Source organism: Leopardus geoffroyi, chromosome A1 (genome assembly GCF_018350155.1).
Source record: "Leopardus geoffroyi isolate Oge1 chromosome A1, O.geoffroyi_Oge1_pat1.0, whole genome shotgun sequence".
NCBI lineage: Eukaryota > Metazoa > Chordata > Mammalia > Carnivora > Felidae > Leopardus > Leopardus geoffroyi.
The window spans coordinates 221,072,918-221,094,451 of NC_059326.1; the positions used below are offsets into that span (position 1 = coordinate 221,072,918).

Genomic DNA, 21,534 nt, shown 5'->3' on the forward strand with positions numbered 1-21,534 from the left:
TCGAACCCATGGACCGCGAGATCATGACCTGAGCCGAAGTCGACCGGTTAACTGAGCCACCCAGGCTCTCCTATTTTTTTTAAAGTTTATTATTTTTGAGACAGAAACAGGGAGAGCCAGCGGGGGAAGATCAGAGAGAGAGGGGGACAGAGGATCTGAAGCAGGCTCTGTGCTGACAGCAGAGAGCCCGATGTGGGGCTCGAGCTCTCAAAATTGTGAGATCATGACCTGAGCGAAAATCAAGAGTTGGACATTTAAGTAACTGAGCCACCCAGGCACCCCAAAAGTTGAAATATTTCTGTATCAACTTAAATAATTTTTATTATAATTAGGTTGTAGTTCCTTCAGATACAAATTGATGATATTTCTGATATATTTATTGTGACAATAGCATTTTATATTATAAACAGAAATTAAAAGAATAGGATAAAATGTTTCTCATTCAAACTTTAACGGTAATCAAAAACTGAAATTAGATCAAGTAACTTACTTTCCCTTTTCATCTGTTGTTTCTATATACTGAAAGAAAGAACTAGATTCTCTTTATTTCTTAATTTTTTTTTAACGTTTATTTATTTTTGAGACAGAGAGAGACAGAGCATGAACGGGGGAGGGTCAGAGAGAGGGAGACACAGAATCTGAAACAGGCTCCAGGCTCTGAGCTGTCAGCACAGAGCCCCACGCGGGGCTCGAACTCACAGACCGCGAGATCATGACCTGAGCCAAAGTCAGCCGCTTAACCGACTGAGCCGCCCAGGCGCCCCTTTATTTCTTAAAAATAAGATATAATAGGCTTTTATGTAAACAGTTTCTTCTTTCAGTTTTGCTATAATTTTACTATAAAATGTGTGTAATAATTATCATCAATCCCATCAGCTAAAGACCTTGAGGAATACACTTGGCAAATTTGGGTTTATTATTTGCTGCCTTAAGGGAGACTACACGCCCAGAAAACATTGGGTTTCTCAGAAAGTAGGGGTTGTTAGTGTAGACTATTTGTATGAGTGAGGACATGGAATGAGTCATGGAGTTATCTTGCCAAGGATTTGACAGAAAAAAAGCATGGAGTTTTTGGAACAGTCAAGAGGTATTATCATTATATCAGATGGGCTCATTTGCAGTTAGTTTTATATACATTTTCTTAATATCTTTATGTTCTGAATCAGCTAGTGTTATCAACTTGTGTGTTGACTTTGAGTTTAGATAATCTGTGGTAGACACTATAACTTAGTATGGCACAGTTTATCTGTTTTACAACTATGGTGCAGTCCCATTGGAAAAGTTCCCTCTTATAGATGAACATTTTTTACTTTATTATTTTTTAAAATTTTATCGTTTTTTAAATTTATCATTATAGTAATGTAAGGTTGCTGGAAATATTTAGAGATAAAATATAGGTAAAGCACATGACCCGTGGTAGGCACATAATAAATATCTATATGAAGTTTAGAAATGAACTCATCAATTATCAAATACAATATAATAGTAAATAAAATAGGGTCAGTTAAACTGGATAATAAGACTAGAAAATAGAATAGAGAATAGAATCTAAAGCTGATAACAAATTGCTACAATATCATTAATTGTACCTTGTATGGATATGTTTTAGAAATTTTCATTAAATGACACTGTGTGACTAAAGGAAGTAAATACACATTGTATTTAAAATTTTTATTTTTATTTTATTTTTTGAGAGAGAGAGACAGTGTGGGCAGGGGAGGGGCAAAGAGAGAGGGAGACACAGAATCTGAAGCAGGCTCCAGGCTCTGAGCTGTCAGCACAGAACCAGACGCGGGGCTCAAACCCATGAACCGTGAGATCATGACAGGAGCCAAAGTTGGCTGATTAACCGACTGAGCCACCCAGGTGCCCCAGAAATTATTTTTAATGTTTTTATTTAATCTAAGGATATGTTAGTATTAGCATGATGTCAGTGCAATGTGCCGTATGGAAATACCAGTCTATTCATTTGTGTTTTACAGTTGGAATGGACAAAACCGCCAGTTATAGCCAAGTGAAGACTAAAATAAATGTATATATTCTCAATCACCAGAGGTTTGTAGGATCAAAATGATAAAAATAGAAAGTCAAACATTCAGTGCTATAAGCCTTCTTTCCCTGTATGTTAACTGTTTTTGCTTTCTTTACCTTATTGTTATTTTGTAGACCTCATACACACATGTCTATGAGAAACAGAGGGTTTAGGCTTTCTTTCTCCCAATACTGTTTATCAGTCCCAGGGAAGGGCCCTTTTAAGATCAGCTTTTAGACTTCACATGGTTGTGAGGAGCTTGGAATATTTTAACAGTCCATTCTTATGGTCATGCGAACACCTGTGACTCATGGAGGAGTAACGTGTATTAATTATCTTGAGACAAATGAAAAGAAACAACAGTACAATGCAGTATGTATAACATATTTTATATGGGTTCTGTTATAAAAAGTTGTGTGTGTGTGTGTGTGTGTCTATCCAGGCAAAGAAGTTTTTGAAAGACCATGGCTTTCAGCCGGCGGAAATATAAGCCAAAGTAAAGATCCAGTAAATATACCAATTATTGGATTACTGGGTGTTCTTTACACAATAAAAATTATCAAGAACCCTATGTTGGATTTCCATAGAGTAGTGTAAGAAAATACTAAAATGTTTTTGATTACTCATTATCTCTGTCCCAAAACCTGCTCATTTGGCAAGCATGAATCTAAGGAATTTCCTCATAATGTTACCTATTTAGCTCTTCATTTTCCTCCTCCAAAGAAAAACCAGAAAGGTATACCTTCATGCCTATGGAAATTAGTGGTGATGAGAAAAAAACATTTTTTGTTTAAAGAAATCCTTAAGGTTTTTTTTTTTTGGGGGGGGGGTTGGGGAGGGAATTGCTACAAAAGATCATATTGAATTTTGACATTTAAAAAATCTAAGCAAAAAGAGTATATGGTTCTTTTTAATAAGTTATATTTCAAATATTTTAGTTTTATTCTTTCTATAATTTTTAATCTTACTAAAAATACTGATTTAGAGAAAGAATACTTAATTAGCTGTGTTGAATTCTTTAATTTTACACTGGGATTAAGTTTTCTTGTAATTCTAGGATAACCAGTTATCTTATTCATCTTCTTCAGTTTATTTGTAGACACTTAAACAGAAAATGAAGCCCAGGGAATATAAGTGATTGTTCATGACCAAACAGAATGTCAACAGCAAAGACTAGGTTAGATCTCATGTGATCCCTTCCAAAGCTGGGATCATTCCACCTATATTCTAAATATTTTCCCTCTTTCCTTAATAGGTGAAGTTAACTGAATACAGCTTCTCTTAGTTTCTACTGAAATGTTTGTGTTCTGAATTCCAATCACCTTTACTTCTCAGGAAAAAAAAAAGACATCAACTTTCTTTACTCTACAACTATACTAATATAAAATCACTACCATATGGAAAAAATCACATTCTATACTTTCAACCCATTTGGATTGTAAATGCTTCAGGGTTGTTTCCATATCTTTTCAAAATTGTGTCCTTCTGTCTTGGCTCCGTTCCTAGAACATGATAAACACTCAATAACAATGTTTTTGAATGGATTTTTTAAATTCAAAGTCCGTTCTATTTATTTCAGAATACATTATGGTACGTATTTAGTTTCTAGGTGATAGAATTATCTAAATACATTTTGCTTAGAATTGAATTAAGATTTTTCCTTTTCTGATGTTGTCCTGACTAAAAATTATAGAAGAAAATAGATAATATGAATTCTATGGCTTATGCAAAACACAACCTGAGGTTAAGTGGTTATCCTATTGATTTGAGTTCAGTCTTTTTGTTGTCTCCTTGAAATAGAGAGCACAATTAGATAATAATTCCAAATAACGAGATCAAATTTTTATGAAATTTATTCACTAAATTTACAACTGTGTTACCTGATAATCACATTGAATTATATGATTGGCCTGTTAAAAATACTTTCCTTTTTAAAATCATAGACCATAGTTTAAATGACTATGTTCCATACAGAAAATGTGAAGTCAAAGAGAAATACTGCCTTTAAAAATGGCAATATTCTAAAGCCCCAAGTAAATTTTTATATAAAGCTTTGATACGAGAGGAAAATAATATTTTCTTTAAATGTAGTAGATTGTCATTCCCCAGGCTCCAAACAATATATTTTTAAAGAAATTGTAGGTATAATTTTGTTTAATGCTACTCATCACAGGTGGCTGGATATAATTAGTGTTATTAATTTTGGTTCACAGCTCCTTGCAAAAATCAGGATAGGTACATTAAAGATTGGTAAATAAATGTTCCACAGTGATTGTGCACTTCAGACTTTAGGTAATTATTGTATTATAAAATGTTCCTTTAAAAAAATAAACTGTGATTTAAATGGGTTATTCTTGGGGTGCCTGGGTGACTCAGGTGGTTAAACATCTGACTCTTGGTTTCACTCAGGTCACGATGTCACAGTTCATGGGATCCAGCCCTGCGTTAGGCTCTGTGCTGATGGTGTGGAGCCTGCTTGGGATCCTCTCTCTCCCTTTCTCTCTCTGCCCCTCCGCCACTTGTGTATACGTGCACACTCTCTGTCTCTCTCTCAAAATGGATAAACAACAACAACAAAAAAAGTTGCTGTTGGAATAATCTATTTTACCCCTGAGTGGATCTACTATTCTCTTGAGAAGCTGCATCTTGACTTAATTCATTTTTTTCAGGTTTACTTGAAAATGCAAATACGATAGTTCCATCAAGTTAAAAACATAATGTGTTCATGTTGAAGTGCCATTGTAAAGGAGTCAGCCTAAAATGACTATTGATTAATAGTCTAATGTTTATATCCAACTAAATGACATTCAGAATCCAAGCTAATTTCAGTCTTAGATGCATTTATAGACTTCAAATAAATGGGGTATTCATTTTGTCTTTTTTACATGCAATAACTTAGTATTCAAAAGGTCTTGTGTTTCTATACAAATTACATTAAGCATCAACTCCTAGGGGTGCCTGGTTCGAGCCCAGCGTCGGGCTCTGTGCTGACAGCTCTGAGCCCAGAGCCTGCCTCAGATTCTGTGTGTGGGTGTCTCTCTCTGCCCCTCCACCACTCATGTGCTCTCGCTCTCTCTCTCTCTCTCTCTCTCTCTCTCTCTCTCAAAAATAAATATTTAAAAAAATGACTTAAAAAATCAATTCCTAGACAAAATGGATTTTTTAAAATCCACAAACACTGGATTCAGCATAGTCTGTTTTTTTCAACATTCCAATTGTAGTCAAGTACATGCGATATGTATAAAAATATGTAAGTGTATTCTGAAATTTCTTGTGTATATAAAATTATACAAATACATTTAATGAGTACTGTATACCCACCACCTGTCTTAAGGAATAAAATGCTACATACTAAGTTGAAGTCTCCTAAGTGCATATTACATGTTCTCCTTCCCATTCCATCAGAATGCATTTCTAGATTCCTGTTTTAAACATATTAAAGTTTACAAAATGGATTTTTAATTTTCCTATCCTTCTTCAAACTGGATTTATCATTCAATATAATATTCTAGTAATTTATCCATTTTACACATGCAGTTCAATTTTATACATTTTGACTGTTGGATACTTCCATTGTATGCATTATGGTATTTAGCCATTCACTTGCTGATTTATTTCTAACTGCAAATGAAACTGCTATAAAGGTTCTTACACATATCTTTCTGTATCGGTACAAGCATTTTTTAGGATACCTAGAAGTAGCATTATGTATATATGGTATGCACATTACATTTTTTTATTTTATTAAAATATTTTTTAATGTTTATTTTTGAGATAGAGACAGAGCGCAAGCAGGGGAAGGGCAGAAGGAGAGAGAGGTAAACACAGACTCCTAAGCAGGCTCCAGGCTCTGAGCTGTCATCACGGGCCGGACTTAGGGCTCAAACCTAGTAGCCGTGAGATCATGATCTGAGCTGAAGTAGGACGTTTAACCAGTGGAGCCACCCAGGTGACCCTGATGGGTACATTTTTAAAGTAGGCTCCAAGCCCAACTTGGGGCTTGAACTCAGGACCCTGAGATCAAGAGTCCAGATGCTCTGTGGACTGATCCAGCCATGTGCCCTTGATATGCACATTTTTAAATGTATATATATTAAAATTACTCTCTAAATTAGGTATGGCAATTGATATACTCATTCACATTGTTTAAGAGTCCCCATTGTTCTACATCTTGCTAGTACTTGGAAACTAGGTGTTTTTTGTTTTGCTTTGTTTTATCTTGTTTTTGTTTTGCCCTAATGATAGTTAAACTGCATCCTTTTGTGATTTTTACTCAGCATTTTCTCAGAAGTTTATTGGCCATTTTGGTTCCCCTTTCTTAAATTACCTTATTATACTCTTTGCCCATTTTTTTCAACTTTATTTTCAAATGTTTCATTTTAAATTTGTAGAAATCCCTTACTCAGTTTAATAATCCCTTATTTTAATGTTTAAACCTTAGATGACTTTATGAGATATTTTTTTATGCTTCGTGATATGTGTATCTTGACAAAGAATTATGCATACTCTAAGGACATAGACATATTATCTTTGCTTCTAAAAGTTTTGAAAATTTGCTTTTATGCACATAGATATTTTAGTGGTATATAATTGCAAAAATAGATTTTAAAAACCTATTACAGGTGGAATTGTCTTATAAAATTTTGTACAAGAAATCTGTGATATGTGATGTATTCAGTTCCTAGTGCATTCATCACCAGATTTTAAAATGATTAAACATGTTAGTAAAATATTTAATACTTTAATACGCATACAATAAAGTAGCTTTGTGTGTGTGTATGTGTGTGTGTGTGTGTGTGTGTGTGTGTGTGTGTACGGTGTGTTTTGGTGATGATGAAACTATTGAATACAATGTTTAAAATATAATTTCTATAAGATTTATGTGTCAAGAGAGACCTCAAAACCAGTCCTCTCTGACCTATAAATTTTACCTGGCTTAACCATGTAAAATGGAAGTTATGCATACACACACCCAAAGTGAAAACCAAGCTATTTTCAAAAAGCTAGGTGTTTGAATGACAGCCAAAAAGTAGTCAGGCTGACAGATTTCCTGTACTTTAACTGGTAAAAATGATCTACCCTAGAAGATACTGGTAATATTCACTAACTCATGTCAAATGGTCTTTCACAGTCTTTCATAATCTCGTGGATTATGCAGGTCCAAAACAGCAAACTTTCATATTTGAACAGATGATTGACTCTCTCCACTAGATTTATACGAATGAAGACTTTCTTACATAATTAATTATTGTGGTAGACTAGACATATCATTCTTCTCTACAATGGTCATATCCACTGGCACTTAAATTCTGTAGTTAGCAGACATTTCAAAATTAACTCCTTAGTGTATCATCAGTGGCATTCAGCTGCTTTGGTTTCTTAGGTGTGTGCTTTTTGTGTGGGATTCCTTTAATAGTGGGGAACGTGAAGCAGTCTAATACTTAGTGATTAGGTGAGCAGAGTGAACCTATACTTAGCCATTGTTATTATTCATGAGAATAATAAATAAAATGGTTATTCTTTAATTCAAGTTTGATTGCCATGGATCTTATGCACGGTTTTTATTAATGATACTTTCTTTTAGTTGGTTTAAGCAAAAAGACAAGCAGAATTACCTTAGTGTTAGTTTTTATAGTATGCATACAAAATATATGCTAATTCCTCCCCAGGATTTGTGCCTTCAGTTGTCATGTATTTTTAATATCTTTTAATCTGTACCAATTTCTCAGACTTCTTTGGCTTTCATGATCTTGATGCTTGTGAAGCACACAGGCAAGATATTTGGTAGAATTACCCACAATTCAAGTTTTCCAAATACTTTCTCATAGTTTCAGGTTAAGCATTTTAGGCAGGAATATCATAGAAATGAGGTTATACCCTTCTCAGGGCAACATATCAGGAGGAATGTGGTGAAAGTTTGTCCCATTAGTGGTGATCTCCACTTTGATCCTTCATCAACGTGATTAAGGTAGTCCTTGATTAATTTTTCAATATGGAGTCAGTATTTTCCTTTATATTTAAAAAGTAATTAAGGGGGAGATTACTTGAGATTATATAATATCACATTGTTCATTTTTACCCTCTAGGTTCATTGTGTACTTTAGCAATTCATTCTACATTTATTAGAATTCTACTGTAAGGGAAAAACTTTTCTTACATACTTATATTTATATTTATGTTTATATTTATATTCATTCTATATCTTAGTCATTGTCCACTCCCAAACACTATGTGTCCTTTGTGGTTCTTAGATACTGTGTTGTGTAAGTAGAGTTCACTGAATTTTACATGGTAAGTAAATGTAGCTAATATTTAGAAATGAAAAGTTCACTCATGATCAGAAACACAATAATAATATTTTATCTAAATTTGGAACATTTTTAGCCAGTGGCTTACCATTCTTGTGGCATGATTAAATTATGATTTTATGATAACCATTTTCTTTCACATTATTGCACAAATTAATATCATAATCCAAATGGGAAGATACAAAAGTGTATTGTTCTTCCCTTTATATTTTGATAACGATAGCTTTGGATCAATTGTGTTATTTGAACTAAAAGAAAATATGTCATGCAAAAATATATTATCTTGAAAACATTGTTGACTTGCAGTGTCGGGGAAAATGGTAGAGTAGGCGGACCCTAATCTCACTCTGTCCCCCATTAATAACTAGATATTACTCACATCCATGTAAATAAACAGAGAGTGATCCAAAGACTGGAGAGCAAACTGCACAACTAAATGTAGAGAAGAAGCCACTTCTGAGAGGTTAAGAAGGGCGGAAAAGGTGGTTGGGAACTGCCTGCAGGAGGGAAGGAGCTGCAGGCATGGAGAGAGGAAAGAAATGGTCCCTTGCACCAGGGAGCCCACACAGGGAAGACAAATCCCCAAAATGACTGGCTTTGAAAACCAGAGAGGCTGAATTCCCTCAGTTTGTTTAACCAGTGGTATTTGGAGCCTGGAGCTTTAAAAGTCAGCTGACTCAGCAATGGATGAGCAAGGAGGGCCAGTGAGGGCTGGGTCCTTACCCCGAGAAAGACTGTAGCCTTTGGAGATGAAACACAGAAGCTAGAGTTTGCACTGTGCATGGGAGGAAGATCTGTTTATACTGATTTTGGAGCATGTTGGGGGACTTCTCCAGGTACAAAGGAGCTGGCAGGTGCCCTTACCCCGCCCGCGTAAACACAGAGCTACTGGCAGGAGGCAGTCCTGCACAGACACTTGCTACTTAACTTGCTAGCAGGTTCCCTGGCCCCTGTGTTCTCCTGAGAACTCGCCCATTCCAAGCCTGCTGGCCTGGGCCCTGGCTCAGCACATATTTTGTCCACACAGCACATGCCCTTCTCAGCCACCACACACACAGACACTGCCTATCCCTGGCTGAACCTTTGCTTTTGGGGTATGTGGCCTAGGACTTGGGGCTCAGTGCAAATTTTGCAAACACTGTCACCCCAGCCCCTGGCCCTCTAAGTCATGCCCCTCAGGACTGGCATGCTTGGGTTTCACTAACGCCACAGAGAGTGAGACATCTGAACTGAAAGAAAAAGCGACTCAGACACAGAGCAGGATGCAATAACACACATAAGAGGCTCCTCTGAAGCTCCAGGTTCCAGGGAACAAGGGACACTGCACTGCAGGGCACCCCAGGACCTCTTCCTCATAAAGCCACTACTTTTAAGAGCACAAGACATAGCTAGCTTTCCTAACATACAGAAGCAGACACTGAGAGGTAGACAAACTGAGGAGACAGAGAAATGTGTCCCAAATGAAAGCACGAAATCACAGGCCATCTATGCAAAACAGAAGTAAGTAATATACCTTGATACAGAATGTAAAATAATGATCATAAAGAGACTCACTGGACTTCAGCAAAGGGTGGAGGACATCAGTGAGACCCTTGACAAAGAGATGAAAGATAACATATCAGAGGTGAATAACTCAATAAATGAAATTAAAAAATAGAATAGATTAAAATAGATAAAATTCAGTCAAGAGAAGCACATGATAAAAGGATGTAAAATATGATACCAAATATCCAAAAGTTGGAGGGGAGAGTAGTAAAGAATGAGTTCTATATTAAGTAACCATCAGCGTAATATAGACTGCTATATGCAGAAAATGTTATATGTAAACTGAATAGTAACCACAAATCAAAAAAACAGTAATAGATATGCAAAAGTAAAGAGTAAGGAATCCAAGTATATCACTAAAGAAAACCTGCAAACCATAGAAGATAAGAAGGGATCAGAGGAAAACTACAAAAACAACCACAAAACAGTAACAAAATGGCAATAAATACATATCTATGAATGATTACTTTGAGTGTAAATGAACTAAATGTACCAATTAAGAGACATAGGATGACAGAGTGGTTAAAAAACCAACCAAACAAACAAACAAACAAACAAGACCCATCTATATGCTGCCTACAGGAGTCTCATTGAAGACCTAAAGACACATGCAGATTGAAAGTGAGGGGACAGAGAAACATTTATCATGCAAATGGATGTCAAAAGAAAGCTGGAGTAGCAATACTTATATTGGTCAAAAGAGACTATGGAGTCTATAAAGAGACAAAGAAAGACACTATGTAATGAGGGGAATCCAACAAGAAGATATAACAATTACAAATATACATGCACCCAATATGAAAGCACCCAAATAGATAAAACAGTTAATAATAAGCATAAAAGAACTAATCACTAGTAATACAATAAGGGACTTAAACATGCCACTTACATCAATGGACAGACCATCCAAACAGAAAACCAGCAAGGAAACAGTGGCTTTGAATGACATCCTGGACCAGATGGACTTAAAACAGATATATTCAGAAAATTCCATCCTAAAACAGTAGAATAGACATTCTTTTTAAGTGCACACAGAACATTTACCAGAAATAGATTTCATATTAGGCCACAAAAGAAGCCTCAACAAGTTCAAAATGTTGAAGTCATACCATGCATCTTTTCTGACCACAATGCCATGAAAGTAGAAATCAAACCCAAGAAAAAATATGGAAAAAGCACAAATACATGGAAGTTAAATAACATGCTATTAAACAATGAATGGGTCAACCAAGAAATCAAAGAAGAAATTAAAAGGTACGTGGAAATAAACAGAAATGAAAACACAATGGTCCAAAACCTTTGGGATGCAGCAAAAGTCCTTCTAAGGGGGAAGTTTATAGCAATACAGGTCTATCTCAAGAAGAAAGAAAAATCTCAAACAGCCTAACCTTACAACTAAAGGATCTAGAAAAAGAACAAAACCCAAAACTCAAAACCAGTATAAGGGAAATAATAAAAAAATAATAAAAACAAAAATAAAAAAAGGAAATAAATGATATAGAAACTAAAAAAACAAACAAAAAAACCAATAAAACAGATCAATGAAACCAGGAGCTGGTTCTTTGAAAAGATCAACAAAATTAATAACCCACTAGCCAGACTCCAAAAAAAAGAACACAGACCCACAAACACACAGACACACACACACACACACACACACACACACACACACAACAAGGACTCATATAAACAATATTGCGAATGAAAGAGGAGAAATACACCACAGAAATACAAATAATTATAAGAAAATATTATGAAAAACTATGTGCCAACAAATTAGACAACCTAGAAAAACTGGGTAAATTCCTAGAAACATAACCTACCAAAACTGAAGAAGGAAAAATAGATAATTTGAACAGACCAGCAAGGAGATTGGATCACTAATCAAAAAACTCCCAACACACTAAAGTCAAGTACCAACAACTTCACAGGCATATTCTACTAAACATTTATAGAAGAGTTAATCGGGGCACCCAGGTGGCTCAATTGGTTAAGTGTGGACTTTGGCTTCAACATAATAAAGGCTATATATGGAAAACCAATAGTAAACATCATTCTCAATGGGGAAAACCTGAGAGTTTTTACCCTAAGGTCAGGAACAAGGCAAGAATATCTACTCTCACCACTTTTATTCAATGTAGTACTGGACATCCTAGTCACAGCAATCAGAGGACAAAAAGAAATTAAAGTCATCCAAATTGGTAACAAAGAGGTAAAACTAACTATTTGCAGATGACATGATACTATACATAGAAAAGTCTAAATCTCTAAAACTCTAAAACCTCCACCAAAAAACTAGAACTGATACATGATTTCAGTAAAGTTGCAGGGTACAAAGTCAATGTGCAGAAATATGTTGCATTTCTATGCAACCGAGTAATAAAGAGTATTTGTTAATGATGAGGCAGCAGAAAGAGAAATTCAGAAAATAATCCCATTTATAGTTACACCAGAAATATTCAGATACCTAGGAATAAACCTAACCAGAGAGGTGAAAGATCTACACTTTGAAAACTATAAGACACTATAATAAGCTATAAAAGAATTGAAGATGACACAAAGAAATGGAAAGATATTCCATGCTCATGGATTTGAAGAACAAATATTGTTAAAATGCCTATACTACCCAAAACAATCTACAGATATAATGTGATCCCTATCAAAATCACAAGAGCATTTTTCACAGAACTAGAACAAAAAATCCTAAAATTTAGGTGGAACCACAAAAGACCCCAAATAGGCAAATCAGTTTTGAAAAAGAAAACCAAAGGGCACCTGGGTGGCTCAGTTGGTTAAGTGCCAACTTAGGTTCAGATCATGATCTCACAGTTTGTGGGTTTGAGCCCCATGTTGGGCTCTGTGCTGACAGTTCAGAGCCTGTAGCCTGCTTCAGATTCTGTGTCTCCCTCTCTCTCTCTGCCCCTCCTCCTGCTCGTGCTCTGTCTCTATCATTCAAAAATAAATATATGTTAAAAAATTAAAAAAAAAGCAAAGCTGGGGGTATCACAATTCTAGACTTCAAGTTATATTACAAAGCTGTAGTAATCAAAACATTCGGTACTGGCATAAAAAGAGACACATGATCAACAGAATAGAATAGAAGGTCCATAAATAAACCCATGATTGTATGGTCACTTAGTCTTTGACAAAGCAGGGAAAAAATATCCAGTAGGAAAAAGACAGTCTCTTAAACTGATTGTGTTGGGAAACCTGCCAGCCACATGCAAAAGATTGAAACTAGACCACTTCTTACATACACTTACATACTAGACCATTTCTTACATACACAAACTCAAAATGGATTTAAAGACTTAAATGTGAGACCAATTTCATGAAAATCCTAGAGGAGAACACAGGCAGGCTCCTCTTTGGCATCAGGTGTAGCAGCTTCTTACTTGATATATATCCTGAGGCAATGGAAACAAAAGCAAAAATAAACTATTGGGACTTCATCAAAATCAAAACCTTCTGCATGACGAAGGAAACAATCAACAAAACTAAATGGCAGTTTATGGAATGGGAAAAGACATTTGCAAATGACCTATCTGATAAAGGATTAGTATCCAAAATATATAAAGAACTTATAAAAGTCAACACCCCCAAACCAAATAATCCAAGTAAAAAAATGGACAGAAGACATGAATAGACATTTTTCTGAAGAAGACATACAGATGGATAATAGACATATGAAAAGATGCTCAATATTCATTGGGGAAATACAAATCAAAATACAATGAGATATCACCTCATGACTGTCAGAATGATGACAAAACAAAGGAACAACAACAACAACAAACAAGAAACAAGTTTTGGCAAGGAGGATGTAGAGACAAACCCTTGTGCACAGTTGGTGGGAATGCAAACTGGTACAGCAACTATGGAAAACAGTCTGGAGGTTCCTCAAAAAGTTAAAAAAAAAAAGAAAGAAAGAACTACTCTATGATTCAATAATTGCACTACCGGGTATTTTCCCAAAGAATACAGAAACATTAATTCAAAAGGATATACACACCCCTGTGTTTATTGCAGCATTATTTATAATGGCCAAATTATGGAAATGGTCCAAATGTCCATTGATAGACGAATGGATAAAGAAGGTGTGGGGGTGTGTGGGTGCATTTGTGTGCGTGTGTGTGTGTGTATACCTATATGTGTGTATACACATACACAATGGAATATTATTCAGACATAATAAAAAAAGTGAAATCTTGCCAATTGTAATGACATGGAGGGAGCTAGAGAGTATAATACTAAGCAAAATAAGTCAGTCCAAGAAAAACAAATACCATATGACTTCACTCATATGTAGAATTTTAGAAACAAAACAAATGAGTAAATGAAAAAAAAAGAGAGAGACAAACCAAGACACATACTCTTAACTATAGAGAACTCACTGATGGTTGTTAGAGCAGAGTTAGGTGGGAGAATGGGTGAAATGGGTGACGGGGAGTAAGGAGGGCACTTGTGGCAATGAGCACTGAGTGATGCATTACTGTATCACTGTATTGTACACCTTAAAGCAATATAACACTGTGTTACCTAAACTGGAGGTAAAATGAAATATATCTCACTGAGTTACATAAAGCATAAGGCATATTTTTATCATTTTATAGATAAAGAAAGGTCTAGAGAAGCAGTTCTCAAGACTTTTGTTCTTTTAATGAGACATACTTAAGTTATAAGAATGTTCAAATTTTCAACACATTTCAAAAAAACATTTTTATATTATTAGGTTGCAACACAGATAAAAAGTCAGTAAGTTGTCAACTCCTGACTATAAAAAAGCACACACATACACAAACAGAAAGTAAAGCTAAGAGTACTATACTTACAGCAGGAAAGTAGAATAACAATGTGAAGATTCTTATTAGTGCCTTGGAAGTATAGATACAAACATAGATGTTTTTTAATGTTCTAGCTCTTTGGTATTCCGGGATGTGGGTTCAGTGGTTTAAAGAAGATATTTACATAGGGAGAAGAAAGTGGTTGCAATTGACTAAAGTTTATAACAAACTGTGCAGGAAAAAGCATGGATCTTAAAGCAAGTCATTATAACTAAGCTGTTGTTTGAAAAGAAAATTGTTTGCTCAGGTAAGATAACTGATGTGCTAATAAAAGACTTGTTTGCCTAGATGGATAAACTCTTTGTCCAGATAAATTTGTTTATAGGAATTTCCTGAAGTAAACAGTAAAATTATTAATTTACACCTTTATCTTTCTGGAAAGGAATGTTCTGGACAAATAATTATGTCAATTTGGTACACATGATCTCAGTTCTCAATCCTGGTCGTTAAGCTATGTATATTCAAGTGGTCTCATGTCAATATTCAAGGTTATAAATGATTCCCTTGATAAGAAATTGATGATATAACTTTCTGCCTCACTCAGGAAATGATATTGGAATCTAGATCATTGAGAGTGATGAATAACTCTAATTTTTAACATAAAATGAATTATTCACCAGTGTTATTTTAAATGAAAAGTGCTATTCTATCAAATTATTTATAAAAAAAAACTTAAAACACAATGATGTAATACTCTTTTTTAAGAACCATTGCCTGAGAAGCAAACCTAAATGCCAGTAAATTTGCATGCTAAAATTGAATTTCCTCTCTTCTAACACCAAAGGAAAGATCTGTTAGTAAGAATCTATTCCTACAATTATTATTGCTCCTTCTACATAAGAACCATGTACTTAAAAAAACCTGATTTCCTTTATAAACATATATCAAAATAATTTAGGTTAAACACATGTGCATACGTACTTGGAGGCGCACAGATGCACATAAGAATTGTTGAAGCATAGTCTGGGTTTTGGAGTTTCAGTATGAGTTTAACCATGGATTAGGTGATTGACTAATTCACTTCTCCGAGAACACCATTTTTTTCCATCTTTAAAATTAGGGCATTGAAATCTATAATCTTTAAGGTTCCTTTTTTACCCTCATGATTTTATAAGGCTAGATTATGCATGCGTGTGTGTGTGTGTGTGTGTGTGTGTGTGTGTGTGTGTGTGCGTGCGGTGTTTGAAAAATTTCAAATTCTGGAATTCTGTAGAATATGAGGTAGGACATGGTCACAAAAAAGTTTTGTTTGTATTTTAACAGCTTTATGGAAAAAAAAAAAAAAACACTCCTTTTCCCTTTGGTGATTTCTTCACATTTTCTAGTTAACTATAAATTTAACATAAGAATAATGCAGACATTTTTAATGACCAATTAAGGCATCAGTTTTACTGATAGAAGCCTTGCTTTTTCTGATGAGCAAAGTCTAGGTGTAGATAAATTGGTTTCCACGAATTTCCTCAATCAAAGTGTAACATATTTATTAGTTGCTACACGTGTCTAATGCCAGGTATAAATAGTAAAGCCTATTCTGACTGGTAATGTCATAGGACATTTGACAATAAGGTACATAGAACATACTATTGTTTACATTTGTATCATGAACCTCTCTCTAGAACTTCTTAATGTCCAGAATGGAAGATGGATGAATCCAGAAAATAGTATTTCCTTGTGTAGTCAAAAGTAGAGAAGCTTTTAGTACAGTGAATCTTTTAAAATGTTTCCTAGGACATTTAGTTCAGTTTGACAAATATTTACATAGCACTTAATGTTGTAGATAATAATTCACATGTCATCCAAGAGTCCTGGAGTCCTAGATGGCATGCCTTGGGATGCCTGTCCTTTATAAAACTATGCACCAATTTTCCAGGGAGTTTGAGTTCTTAACTGAAATAAGAAAAATGGGTTGCTTTCAACAATATTTATAAAGATTTAAGAATGACATATGTGAAAAATCTTTTAAAGATGAAATGCTGTGAATATAAAGCCTGGGATATAAATCAAGAAGCAGAATACTTCTTCAATCTTCCTGAGCAAAATGATATCAACCTGGTGGTCCATTATCTGTGTCACCTGGAGCTTTTTGAGATGGAGACCTGTAAACACATATGATAAGTCTGCAATCTTTAAAAGGTCATTAATTAAGAAATGAGTAGAAATATTGAGGAGAAGTATGGCAACAAAAGATTATATTTAAGGCATAACAGCATGTTTGAGCTTTTTGTGAACTATAAGAATGCAAACCAAATCACTAAAGCAACTGATATTTGCATGAATAAAGAAAAGAATTTTGAAAATTTAATTTCTCGTGTGGAACACAATTATTGTCAATCATCATAAAAAATATTGAGTGCCTTCTGTGTGTTTTGTGGGTCTAGATATTTGTTTTACACACATAGAGGATGGTGCTATAATTATATGTCTTGTACCTATTGAATTTCAATTACTGAAATGCAAGAGAGTTTCTACAGTATGTAATTTTTAGATAATGAGATCATTTTGAAAATACAATGTTTTCCTTCTCTGCAAATGATCTAGCAGAATATATGACTTATTAATTTCTGTTTTCACTCATCTGTTTTTCAGTTAGTTACTTGCTGTTTTTGTTACTCTTTGTTTTAGGCACTGAGAATATTACAAGATTCCTTTCCCTTGGGAATCTTATCTTTTTTTAAAAAATATTTTTGATGTTTATTTTTGACAGAGAAGAGCGAGTGCAAGTGGGGGAGGGAAGGAGAGAGAGGGAGACAGAGAATCCAAAGCAGACTCCAGGCTCTGAGCTGTCAGCACAGAGCCTGATGCGGGGCTTGAACGCATGAACCGTGAGATCATGACCTGAGCCAAAGTCGGATCCTCAACCAACTGAGCCACCCAGGCGTCCTGAATCTTAACATTTATAGTAGATTTTAGAGTTAAGACACTGGGTTGGCTTATCAGCTGTGACACTTCTGCATGTTTGCATTTCTCAAAAGGATGTGTCAGCTGTCAGTTTTCCAGAGGACCACTGGAAAAATTTTTGATCAAGGCAAAACTGAGTTTACAGCCATATCTCAGAGATATTGCTGGTTCAGTTCCATACCAGCACAGTAAAGTGAATATTGCAATAATGCGAGTCAAATAAAGGTTTTGGTTTCCTAGTGCATATAAAAGTTATGTTTATACTGTAGTCTGTTAAGTGTGCGTGCAGTATCATTATGTCTAAGGAATGTACAGACCTTAGTTAAAAAATATTTTACTGCTTAATAATGCTAGCTATCTTGTGAGCTTTTAGCAAGTCCTAATCTTTTTACTGGTGGAGAGTCTTGACTTGATGTTGATAGCTGCTGATCAGGGTGGTGGTTGTTGAAGGTTGGGGTAGCTGTGCCAATCTCTTAAAATAGGACAACAGTGAAGTTTCTGGCATCAATTGACTCTTCCTTTCACAAATAATTTCTCTGTAGCATGTGATGCTGTTCAACAGCATTTTAACCAGAGTAGTTCTTTCAAAATTGAGTCGTCTCAAACTCTGCCACTGCTTTATCAACTAAATTGTAATATTTTAAATCCTTTGTGGGTATTCCAGTAATATTCACAGCATCTTCACCAGAAGCATATTCCATCCAAAGAAAACACTTCCTTTGCTCACTAGAGGAAGTAACTTCTCATCCATTAAAGTTTTATCATGAAATTGCAGCAACTCAGTCACATCTTCAGGCTCCATTTCTGATCTAGTTCTCTTGCATCTACACTTACTTCCTCCACTGAAGTCTCAAACCCCTCAAAGTTGTCCAGGAGGATTGGAGTCAGCTTCTTCCAAACTGCTATTAATGCTGACATTTTCATCTCTTTCCACGAATCACGAATATTCTTAATGACATCTATAATGGTGACTTGTTTCCAGAAGTTATTCAATTGACTTTGTTCGGATCCATCATAGAAACCACTATCTATGGCAGCTGAAGCTTTGTGAAATGCATTTCTTAAATAACAATGCTTGAAAATCAAAATTACTCCTTGATTCATGGGCTACGGAATGGATGCTGTGTTAGCAGACATGAGAACAACATTAATCTCGTTGTACATCTCCATCAGAGCTCTTGGGTAGCTAGGCACATTGTCAGTGAGCAGTAATATTTTGAGAAGAATCTTTCCTGATCAGTAGATCTCAACGGTGGGTTTAAAATATTCAGTAAACCATGTTGTAAACAGATGTGTTGTCACCCAGGCTTTGTTGTTCCATTTATAGAGCAGACAGAATAGATTTAGCATAATTCTTGAGGGCCCTAGGACTTCCAGAATAATACACGCTCACTGCCTTCAACTGAAAGTCACCAGCTGCATTAGCCCCAGCAATACAGTCAGTTTGCCCTTTGAAGCTTTGAAGCCAGGCATTGACATTTCATCTCCAGCTGTGAAAGTTCTAGACGGTATCTTCGCCCAGTAGGAGGCTGTTTCATCTACATTGAACATTGGTTGTTTAGTGTAGCAACCTTCTTTGATTATCTGTGCTAGACCTTCTGGGCCACTTGCTGTAGGTTCTACATCAGCACTTGCTGCTTCACCCTGAACCTGTATGTTCTGGAGATGGGCTTCTTTCCTTCAACCTCATAAACCTACCTCTGCTAACTTCAGACTTTTCTCCTTTAGTTTTCTTGTCTTTTCAGCCTTCGTAGAATTGAAGAGGGTTGGGGCCTTGCTCTGCATTGGGTTTTGGCTTAATGTTGGGAATGTTGTGGATGGTTTGAGCTTCTTTCCAGACCAGTCAAACCTTTTCCACATCATCGGAAAGGCTGTTTCCCTCATCGTTCTTGTGTTCACTGGACTGGTACTTTTCATTTCCTACAAGAACTTTTCCTTGGCATTCCCAACTTAGCTAATTTGTGTGATGCCAGAAGCCTAGCTTTTGGTCTATCTTGGTTTTTGTATGTCTTCTTCACTAAACTTAATCATTTCTAGCTTTTGATTTAAAGTGAGAGATGTGTGACTCTTCCTTTCACTTGAATACTTAGTGGTCATTTTAAGATTAATAATTGGCCTAATTTCAGTATTGTTGCATCTGAGGGAATAGGGAGGCCTGAGGAGAGGGAGAGAGATGGGGGAATGATTGGTCAGCGGAGCAGGCAGATCACATACTGTGTTTATCACTTAAGTACGCCGTTTTATATGGGTACAGTTCATGGCACCCCAAAACAATTACAATAGTAACATCAAAGATTATGGATCACAAGTTAACATAACACATGTAATAGTAATGAAATTGTTTGAACTGTTAAAAGAATTACCAAAATATGATGCACAGACACAAAGTGAACCGATCCTGTTGGAAAATGGTGCCGATGGAATTGCTTAGTGCAGGGTTCTTGCAAACTGTCAACTTGTAAAACATATCATATATGCAAATGGCAATAACATGAAACACAATAAAATGATGTAGACTTGTATGTAATTGGCTGCTACAAGGCATGTAATGTTAAATTTATGTGTCAATTTGGCGAGGCCACAGTGCCCAGACACATGTTGACTTATGAACGTTGCTATAAAGGTATTTTAACGCAATTAACATTTTAATTAGGAGACTTTGAGTGAGCAGATTAGGCTCCATTATGTGGGTGGGCCTCACCCAAACAGTTAAAGAGTTTAAGAAAAAAGATTTTTCTCCTCTGAGGAAGGGGAAATTCTGCCAGCAGAATGCCTCTGGACTGGAATTGCAACATCATTCTTCCCTTGGTTTCTAGCCTAGCAGCCCATCCAGGACGTTTTAAGACTTGGCAGCCTTCCCAGTCACATGAGCCCACTTCTTAAAATAAATCTGTCTCTCTCTGTATATAAATACACATTCTATTGATTTTGTTTCTCTAGAGACCCTGACCAGTACAAGTGATAACACCATCTTGACGGAGGTTAAAGAACATCTTGGAAAGGAGAAATCAGGGACAGATACGTATAGCATTTCATTAAAAATGATTTCTTAATCTGAATAATTTTAAACAAGTCCTGCAATTCAAGGGGCTTGTTTGGAATGGGAAGAGGTTATGGCTCAATAGCTCTGGATTGATGGAGGTATAGTCGAGGCAGGTACTGATAGGCCACTTGCTAGTCCCAATAGGTACATTATTTCAGTTGGTTCAAAGTCTTCAAGGAGGAAATATCTCCAGGAAGCAGCAGTGAAGTTATTTTGCCTAATCTCAGGGCTTTTTGTTGTTGCATAAAAACAGGGAAAAAAAGTTTTTCCAGAATTGTTTAGAACTAGGACAGGAAAGTATGTCATTTCACTTCTAAAGTTTATGTGCGTATACAAGATGTTCGAGAATAGAAGAGTCCAACAAGACTTTGGCAGCAAGAATCCATTCGTGGTGGCCTCTTTGAAATCAATATAAGTATTTATTTCTGATATTGCAAAGGAGTCTCATTAGTGAATTACGTGCTGGGTCACAAGTCAGAAATCCCGGTTGCCAGTTCTGATTCCACGTCTCACTAACTGAAGGACTTAGTAAGTCTTTTAACATCTTTGAGTTTCCTGACTCTCTGTATGGGATCCTGGCCAGGATCTTATTCAATTTTAAAATCCTGTTATTTCCTGAATAAATAATAAAAAATGGAGAATACGTAGTAAGTATGAGATTCCTCAGAGGTTGTCTGATCTAATGATGATGGAAAAGAAAATTTGGGACACACTAGACAATAATAGATTTCTCAAGAAGTAGTGACTGAAGCATCTTGAATATAGAGATGATTATTTGAGGCTACCTTTATCATGATAGTTTAATCTACAGTGGTGTAGCCCTTCCATTGGCCACTATAAGTAAATAAGTAAGTAAATAGATAT

The 21,534-nt window shown here is 35.6% G+C and overlaps 1 protein-coding gene across 2 annotated transcripts in view; it reads left to right on the top strand.

The window, feature by feature from the left end:
• CDH12 (cadherin 12) overlaps positions 1 to 21,534 on the top strand; it is a 1,056,103-nt gene that overhangs the window by 76,286 nt on the left and 958,283 nt on the right. The gene's annotated exons all lie outside the window — the stretch shown is intronic.